The sequence below is a fragment of the Cupressus sempervirens genome, chromosome 5 (genome assembly GCF_028749045.1).
Source record: "Cupressus sempervirens isolate cs-2001-9-10 chromosome 5, ASM2874904v1, whole genome shotgun sequence".
NCBI lineage: Eukaryota > Viridiplantae > Streptophyta > Pinopsida > Cupressales > Cupressaceae > Cupressus > Cupressus sempervirens.
Genome location: NC_143122.1, coordinates 686615131 through 686625055, shown reverse-complemented (window position 1 = coordinate 686625055; position 9925 = coordinate 686615131).

Here is a 9925-nt window from a genome sequence, read left to right as displayed (position 1 = left end):
TTTTATTCTTAATGCCGAAGGAGTATGCCAAAAATTGTTCCATCCACTTAAGGTGCCTGACATTGAACTTATCTTGTGAATTTAGATAGCTTAATGCATGGTTATCAGTAAAAACTACAAATTCTTTAGGTAAGAGATAATCACTCCATTTTCTAAGGGCTTGAAACATGGCATAAATTTATAAGTCATAGGTGGAATACTTCTTGGCATCATTTAGTTTTTTTGGAAAAAATGCTACTAGTTTACCATCTTGACTTAGGACTGCCCCAATGGCTAGGTTATTAGCATCCATTTCCACTGTAAAGACTTTGTTGAAATCAGGAAAAGGTTAGTATAGGATATTGTGCAATCCTTGATTTGAAGTATTCAAAGGCATCATTGGCTTCTTTTGTCCATACAAACTTAACCTTTCTCCCTCCTTTAATGGTATCTAAATTTGGAGCACATACATGGCTAAAATTCTTCACAAACTTCTTATAAAATGTGGCTAACCCATGGAAGCTTTTAACATCACTTTGTGTTTTAGGAGGAGGCCAATTAACTATTGCTTCAACCTTTGAAGGATCCATCTTCAAAGTGCCTTGAGAGATGAAAAATCCCAAGAAGGTAAGTTCCTTTTGCAAAAAGGTGCACTTTTCAAGGTTGATAATTGGTTTATGCTCTTGTAATCTTTTGAATACCATGTTCAAATGTTTAAGGTGCTCTTCCAAACTACAACTAAATATTAGTATATCATCAAGGTAGATAACCAAGAACTTTCCATTATAGTCTTGAAAAATTTCATTCATTAACCTCATAAAGGTTGAAGGTGCATTACTTAATTGAAATGGCATAACAAGCCATTCATACAAACCCTCCATTTTTTTAAATGTTGCTTTCCATTCATCCCCTAGCTTTATTCTTATATGATGATAACCTGATTTTAAATTAATTTTTGAGAAGTAAGAAGCACCCCCTAGTTGATCAAGTAGATCCTCTATTCTTCAAATTGGAAACCTATATTTAATGGTGATTTTATTGACTACCCTATTATTAGTACACAACCTCCATTTTCCATCTTTCTTTGGAGCCAAAACAATAGGCACTACACAAGGACTCATACTTTTTTGTATCAAACCTTTTCCTAGTAGCTCACTGACTTGTTTAGAAATCTCAGCATTTTGTGCAGGTGTCATTTTGTAAGGGGCTTTATTGGGAAAAGAAGCACTAGGTATGAAGTCTATTTGATGACTCACATCTTTGATTGGTGGCAAGGAAGAAGGTAGATTAGTTTGCACTATCTCATGGTACTCTTCAAAGAATTTTTGCACCTCTTTAGGGACTGGTTTAACTTTATCACACTTTGTTTCCTCCCTTGGTTTGTGGATCAGCACATATGCCTAGTCTAATTCTTTAATGGTTTCAAACATTTCCTTTTCATTTACCACAACAACTAGAGGCTCCTTTTCATGCTTTTGATCAGGCAAGGGTTTCAAGGTATAAGTTTTGTCATCCCTAGTTATAGTATAGGTAGTATTCCTACAACTATAAGTGGATCTGATACCAGTTGATGTAGAAGTAGAGTAGAATAAATCACAATGCTTAAATTAACTCAAGAGGATGAATCTTACACCTAAACCTCTACACCTTGATACAATAACAACACAAATAGATCAGCATTAATACATATAATTTGACAACTAGCATCTTGATTCAACACCCAAGAAATGGTGGATCTTCATAAATCAAAATCTTCAGCATGTTAAGGGGTTACATGTATCAACAAAACCAAAAGAACAAGGCCAAACAACAACTTTAACATGGGTTCCAAAGTTCTGTCCAAATAATGCAACATTTAGCATAATTGATGCAACTTTAAACTTAACCCAATGCCCCAATGATGATGGATACTTAAAACAAAGGTTGAAAATCATATTAAGAGATTCAATAAGTCAACAAGATCTAAGAAACAAAAGCAAATAACATGCTAAAAATGGATTTCATGGCATTGTTTAAGAATGTAGCAAATAAGGCTATTAGGCCATCCAAGACAAAGAGTTCAATAACTATAAAAACATTCAAAGAACCTCCCAAACCAGTTGGCATTCAAGACACTCTTTATGGAGTTTTTTAATCAAAAGAACAAGTGCTAGAACCAAACATAAACCCTCCAAAATTGAACTATCATATGTGCCTAATTCCTTCAATCATGACACATTTATGAAGAAAGTACCAAAAATCAGATTAGAGGAACCAAAACAATGCATCCAATAGTTAGATGAGAAGAAGGGAAGGCAGATTCCAAGGTTTTACTTGCTGGTTCAATCCCCAAAGCATGCTAATCTTTAGATTCCATAATGTACCAGAGTTGTCACATGAAGATGAGATGCCAACTCATTTGTACATTTTTCATACTACTACCATCAACACCTACTTGGAAACCACCAAAATCTCAAAGTAGAATGTACAATCTCCCATTCCACCAAAAACTAGAATTTTACAACCATGGAAATGGGAGAAATCCACATTTTTGTACAAAACCTTATGTAATGAGGGTTTGTAACCAACTTCCACTAAAAACCTTATAACTTTTGACTCCCAACATTTCAAGAGCTCAGACTTGATTCATTTGAAAGGTGATTCAACATCCTACAATAAAATTGAGGTTTCTAGGCCCCTTGATTCATACAATCCATACAATGTACAAAAAAATTAGTCCTTTTGTAGAAAAATGATAGTTTTTTTAATTGATTTCAAGCAAAAATGTACATCTATGTCTTCCACCTGCCTACAAGAGCTTATGAAGAACTTCCTCCAACTAGTCCAACTGATTTTCAAAGGTTGTGACCTTTGGAGGGAAGTTTTACAAAAAAAAAAATATGATTATTGGATAAAGTTGCATTATTGCTCTAGTTATGCAACTTATTTTCTTTTTATGTCTTTATTAAGACTTATAAAGTTTCTAGCACCTCGTATGACCTCTAATAAGACCCTAGGAGACTACTACCTAGAAGACCTTAAAACCTTTTTTTTTACTAGGAGAAGACGTTATGACTCCTTGGTTTGATGGGGTGCTCCTGCACCACATATCATGCATGTTTGTAGGGTATTAGAGAAATTAAGTGAAGAGAAATTTATGATTAATACAGAGAACTGTAGTTTCATTAAGGAGTTTGTGTATTTGATATTTGTAGTTTTAGTGGAAGGCCTCAAAATGGACCCTACAAAAGTGAAGGTTATCTTCAAATGGCCTACTCCAAGAAGTGCAACTGAGGTAAAATATTTTCATAGATTGGATATCTTCTATAGAAAGTTTATTACAAGTTTTAGTAGTATTTGTAGACCCTTTATTGAAACTATAGACACCCAAAAATTGGCAAAGACCTAAATCACACGATTATGATCAATTAGTGCAAATTAAAGAGAATATTAGAAGAGACACAATAGACTTTCAAATCAAAAATCACAATAGGTCATTGATCACCTATCAAATAGAAAAGACCTCAATTAATTTTAAAAGAGGAGTAAAACAATTCAAATTCATAAAATGAAATTCAAAAAAGGAAGAGGAAAAAGAAAAAAGTGTTGAAAATAAATAAGACATTTATTAATTCAACAAAATAATTTATCCTCACAAAATTAGAAATATCCTCAATTATCCTCAAAATCATGTCTTTTGGACTCCTCCTCCTAGTCTCTTATAAGATATTTTCAATTTTACTTTCACCCACTAATCAAAGGTGAAAATCTTGATTCTTACCCCAACCCCTTCTGAGATCATATAATTAGGAGGGAAATCCAAGAGCAAAGGGACCCATGTTTTTATGCATCTGCACTATAGGCATATTTGGACTCATCATTTTAGCATTTTCATTATAGCAATTGCATAGAATTTTACCATTATTTATTGTATATTAGTTCATTGCATGATCATTTTAAGAGCATTTCTAGGATTTTTATTTCACATATAATCTATATTTTAGTCATAGATCTTGCATGTATTCATTGTAGATCTACATTTTAAGCATACTCCCATTCTAGAATTGTGACTAAGATGTTGGTCTAAGAGCTATTTTAGTAGTTGTAGTTATGGAAATATGAGATGCTTGTAGAGATTACATTCTGATGATGATATCTTGGGTCTAGATTAGTTTGTTGTCAGTCCATTTGCATTCTACACTAAAATTTCATGAATATGCGTTCACACCATGTACAAAATGGCACCCACCATGGGGATGAACTAAAAAGCTCCCTATTTTCAAAATTTTCAATCTAATCTTTCATTTATAGTATAGATCTATGTTTCTTACTATTCTCTTGTACAAATCTAATTGAATATAGGTTCTATAGTGTTCAAGAGGCCTCATATCAACAAAAACAACATTCCAAAGTCTTCCCCAAGAATACAATGGTTGGATCTAGATCTTCTAGTGCTTCTGAGATCTATTTCAATGCTTATGGGAGATATTTTGACACTTATGAACTTTTTTTTAATTCATTTAATCATGTTGTAGTGCATATAAATAGTTTTGTAATGCATTTACGTCCTTCTATAACACATCTACACACTGTTGTAACGTATCTAAATCTTTTTATAGCACTTTTGAAGAATTCTATAATGCATACAATCATTTTTGTAGCACATATAAACCATCTTACAATACATATGATTTTATTATAGTGCATTTGCATGATTAAATAGCACATATATGGTTTCCCATAATGCATATGAGTGTTCCTGTAGTGCATTTGGTAAAAATTATAATTTTTTGAATCTAACTTCTAGATCCATATATTGTTTGCTTATAGGTCCCTTCTATGTTAATGAAAAAGCTGTTAGATTGTAGATAGTGTGCAATAGGAATGAAGAACCTCATAAATGCACTTAGCCTTTACTAGCTCTGAATCAACTAAGTGGACCTCAACTCTCATTGACTAAAAGTGTGACATTTCTAAGTTCCAAATATAGCTGAACAGAAGTGTTTGATCTTGGTGATCTAACACAAAAGTAGGCCTATCCTCTCAACTCCTTTGAGTTGATCAGAATGCAAGACCTTCTACACAAATTGGTCACAATTGAATGAAGAAAGAATCCTCGTATAACCTAACTAGGAGCCCTCTATCTTTAGTAGTATAAGGGCTAGTAATCAAAATTCATGTCTATTGTGTTTGGGAAGTCAAAATAGTAGGGATATGCTCTCCTTGAGTGATTAGACTCTCAAACCTATACTGATTTCCATTTCCTACTTTATACTAGGTAGGGTTATCTTTCTATAGAAGGGCTACCTCCTGAGTTGCCTTAGTAGGGCTAGTGAGATTGCTTCCTAATCTTGCATTCCAAATCAAATGCAAGCCACCTATGTTTGGAACATAGCCTTCCTCTAATAGTCCTGCAAGGGATTGCACCAAACCTCCCTAGCATTGGTGGGAAGCTCTCTATCATAGGAGAGGTAAATCTAAACATAGATTGAATACTAAGACCCACTAGTCACTGGCTTTAGACAACCTTGATAGGAAGCCATTTTCTTCCATTTTCTAGGTCCATATGATTTTTTATTTTTTTTTGGTAACAGGGTGACATTCCAATTGAGTGTTTGTAAATCCTTTAAGCATGTCACATTTAATAGTGTGTTGGAGTCTTTAATAGGGTAGACCTTTCATAAGGTAGACCATTGATGATGTTCAAAACTTTGTAACCTTGATAAATTACAGTTTGCTACAATGATAACTTGTGGGTGTCATCCCCACCCCAATTTTACCTTCTCATTTTGGAGCGTTTCTATGTGATCAAATCTTGTGTTATCTATTTTCATGCATGTCTTTAATTTCATGTAAATTAGATGTGTTACATGCATGTAATTGATTTCAGTTAAAAAAATTTAGAGGTTAAATTTTATTACTTTTGATTCACCCCCACCCCCTCTTAGAATTAAATCTTCCTACTTATGAATTCCAACAATTGGTATGAGAGACTAGTTCTCACAAGGAGAAGCCTTACAACTTGGAGAAAAAGATCTAGAAATGGAATTCTACAAACTTAGGAAGATCATAGAGAACTAGGAGATTGAGATACATCTCATTCTACATTCTTTGAGAGAAACTAGGGAAGAATTGAGGAAATCCCTAAAGAGAAGAAGAGAAATTGCCATAGCTGAGAATGATATACAGTATAAGGAGATTGACACCTCAAAATTGTTTGCTAATTGAGATTCCAATGAGTTTGACGCAACAATTTCATACCTAATGAAGAAGAATAGAGCTCAAGTAGAAGATATCAAAACTCTCAAGATTGAACAAGAATCACAAGCCATGATGCTTTGTGAAGTGACTAAACAAAAGAAAAAAGTCATTAAAGATAAGGCTATGATAGAAGATGACAAGAGAAATCTTTCCAATAGATTGGAGGAAAAGTCAATTGAGCTTCCATGAGTTTCCAACATGTAGCTAGACACCCTCAGCCAAATGATGAATGCACATCATGAGTTGAATGTTAAGGACATTAAGATCTCCACACTAAAGATGCAAAATGAACAACTACAAAATGAATTGAGAAAAGAGAAGGATATTACAAAAAGCTTCAACAAACCTAATGAAGTTATCAAGTACTTTGAACAAATTCTAAAATCACTAAGATTTAGCAATGACACTTCAAACTAGGATACACCAACACTAAAAAGGAGAGTCATCTAAGATTGCAAAAGAAAGAAGTGACAAAGGTAAGAACACTAAACCCACTTGTCATTTGTGTGGTAAAAAAGGACATACCTCTAATGTGTTCAAGAGAAAGAATGCTAATTGGCATGAAAAACCTAAGAATATGGGTCACTATCACAAGTGTAATAAGCAAGGTCATTAGGCACATGACTAAGAGATTAGAACCTTTAGAAAGCCAAGATTTGAAGGTCACTGCTACATTTGCAAGAAGTATGGACATAGAGCTTTTGAATGTAAATCAAAGCCTATGTGGACACATAACCAACCAAAAGAGACCAAAATTCATGGACATCACTACAATTGGGACTACAACACTAGGTAAAGTTGTCACTACTATCAAGAGTATGGACACATTCTAGGAAAATGCATAAGAACACACTTTAGTGGAAGCTATAGTAGATGGTTAAGACAAACTACATGATTCAGTTGCTTAAAGATTTGGTCACATCAGCAAGTATTGCCCAACAAGATCAAAGGAACCCAACTTAGAGTTCAAAAAAGGAAAAGAAAAAGTTGATGTTGAACACATCAAAGGAGAAATGAATAAAACATGGAAGAAGAAAGAAGGAGGTAGCACATCCAATGGAGGGATCACTTAACCTAAAAGATCAAGTAGTCACACTTCATCCAACTAAGAAATAGAAGGTATGAGGGACTGATATTTAAATTCTTTATCAAACATTAGTCCCAAGACTTAGTAATGAAAAAGATAGATTAGCATGAATAAAGATGCAAAGTTCAAATTTTTATAGTGTTGCCGAGTAAGGAAAGTTGTTGTTTGGAAAAGTCAGTAGAAGCTTAGTTAGTAGTAGAAGCCAAGTGAAAGGAAATTCTTATAGAAGATGAGTAAGGGAAACTCCAGTGTATGCTAAGTAATTGGAAATTAGTGGAAGCCAAATAAAGTAGAATTGCTTAAGAAGTCAAGTGGACTACTATATAAGCATTGAACATTAAATGCTATGAAATGAAGGGTATATGGTCACTTTTTTGATCATTTTTCATCATCAAAAATATAGAGCAAGAGCAAGAAGAGTGCATAAATGGTTTCCAAGTAGAGATTGAAGCATTTGTGAAGATTCCAACCAAGAATTGGCATCATTTCATTGATTTCAAGGTATTTACACTTGTGTTGAGCTACGCAATTAAGCTATTTCTACATGTTAAAACCCAAGATTGTAGAAATGACCTCTAGCTCTAGAAAACCTCAAGAAAAGGAGTCATTTAGAGTCCAATTGGTTAGTTATGAAGTTAAGCAACTAGATTTTAGACCTATTCTTGAAGTTGCTTACAAAAATAACCCTGCCAGAGCTTTATTCGTGATTCCACCTAAAGTGGTGATGGTGTAAGATGTGTGAAGATGTTACAATTGCAATATTGGTGCAATAGGTTATATGGAAATCAGGGAGGCATATGAAAAATTGTATGAGAATGGAGTTTTGAAGGAAGAATTTCAAATTGTTGAGAGGAAGGGCTTAACCTAAGCCCTAGATTTTTCAACTTTGTTCAAGACAAAATGGATTAGAATTGTGTTGAGTCAAATCCATGATTGAAGCCTTTGGTTGGAGGATGGAACCATTAAAATATCCAAGAGAATAATACATAGGCAAACTAGTTATCCAACCCTAAAATGGCCAAAAACCCTTAGGAGTGATTCTAAAGAAGCCATAGAGAAGAACACTGGGGGAAAATGGAAGAAGAGGGGGATGAGAATAGACACAATAAAAGAACCTCTTGTTGAATTTTTAGTTAGAGAAATATCCCACAAATTTTACCAATCAAGATAACTTAACAATGTTCCTCATATTGTAGTGGATGTTGGTTACAAACTTGTCAAAAAGGATCATATTTATGATGTAACTAAACTACAAATACAATAGATTATGGAAAAATTGGGAGTCATAAGAAGGTCCAAGGGTGCTCAATGTAAATTTGGAGCAATTTTGATATGCACATTTTTCTATGTTTAGAATGAATTCCCCTCTTTTGGAAAGATAAGCTAGAAAAGAAATAGGTCAATTGTAGTACAGGTCAATGAATACATAGAGTAGATGGGGGCAAATTTTAAGACCATAATGACCAGCTACTTTGAAGACTTCAAGAAGTATATGAAATAGAGACTCGGGATACCTATTTCATTAGTTGAGCAACACATTAATGACATATATTTTCTAGTGGACATTGATTTCACATACATCTAAGTAGAAATACCAAGAATAAGATGGCTGAGGCCACTTGGATATAAAATCAATATTGATCAGGCATTCATAGCAATCAATTCTCTACTTGTAGAGGAAGTAGATAAAAGTGCCCAACCCTTTGGTACTTATGATGTTATAAGATCCAAGGTGGACATGGAATTGAAAATTGCTTCAACCTTGAAGAAAAAGGACAAATTGGTTAAGAAATTTAAGGCTAAATTTGGTGAAGGCACAATAGAAGTAGAGGAAGAAGAAGATGATGAAGAAGAAGAAGAGGAATAGGGCCAAGGGCCAATTGCATTAACTCAAGGCATGGGAGAAGATGTAGAAGAGGTAGAAGTTTCTAAGGAAGAAGAGGAAACCAAGGAAGCACCCAAGCCTAAGCCAAAGAAGAGGAAAGACACAACCAAACTAGCTACCAAGCCCAAGAAAATAACAAATCCTAGCCTAGCTAAACCTACTACAAGGGCAAATACAAGAGCCACAACAAAGGAGGCTAAGGAGTAGGAAAAGAAAAAGAAGAAGGCCACTGACTAGGAAGGTCTAACCAAGAAGAAGTTAAGAAGAAATTATGTTGCACCCCTTGAATCAAATGAAGAAAGAACAAAATCTGATGACAATGGTCAATTTAGAGTGGTAAGTCACACCACTAAATCTAATTTAAAAAATATTTGTGACAAAATTAGAGATAATACAAACATATTTATTTTTAAAAAATATTGATTTTAATAAGTTGACTAGAGAAGAATAGAACATAGTGGGAGAATTAGTCTACACTATGATGGCCAAGTTTAAGAATACTCCACTTGAACTTGACAATACAATGCCTAAGGAGTTATATTCAATTGTAGAAAATAAATGGCATTACTACCTCAATATGGAAAAGGAAATAAGAGTGTCAACATTGGCTCAAGTAATGCCTAAACTCACTAAAGGGAAAATTAGTAAGGAAAATAAGAAACATGGGAGAAAATTTGCACCCAAGTATAGAGCCTTTAGTATATTGCAGAATAAAATTGAAGATGTTGTTAAAA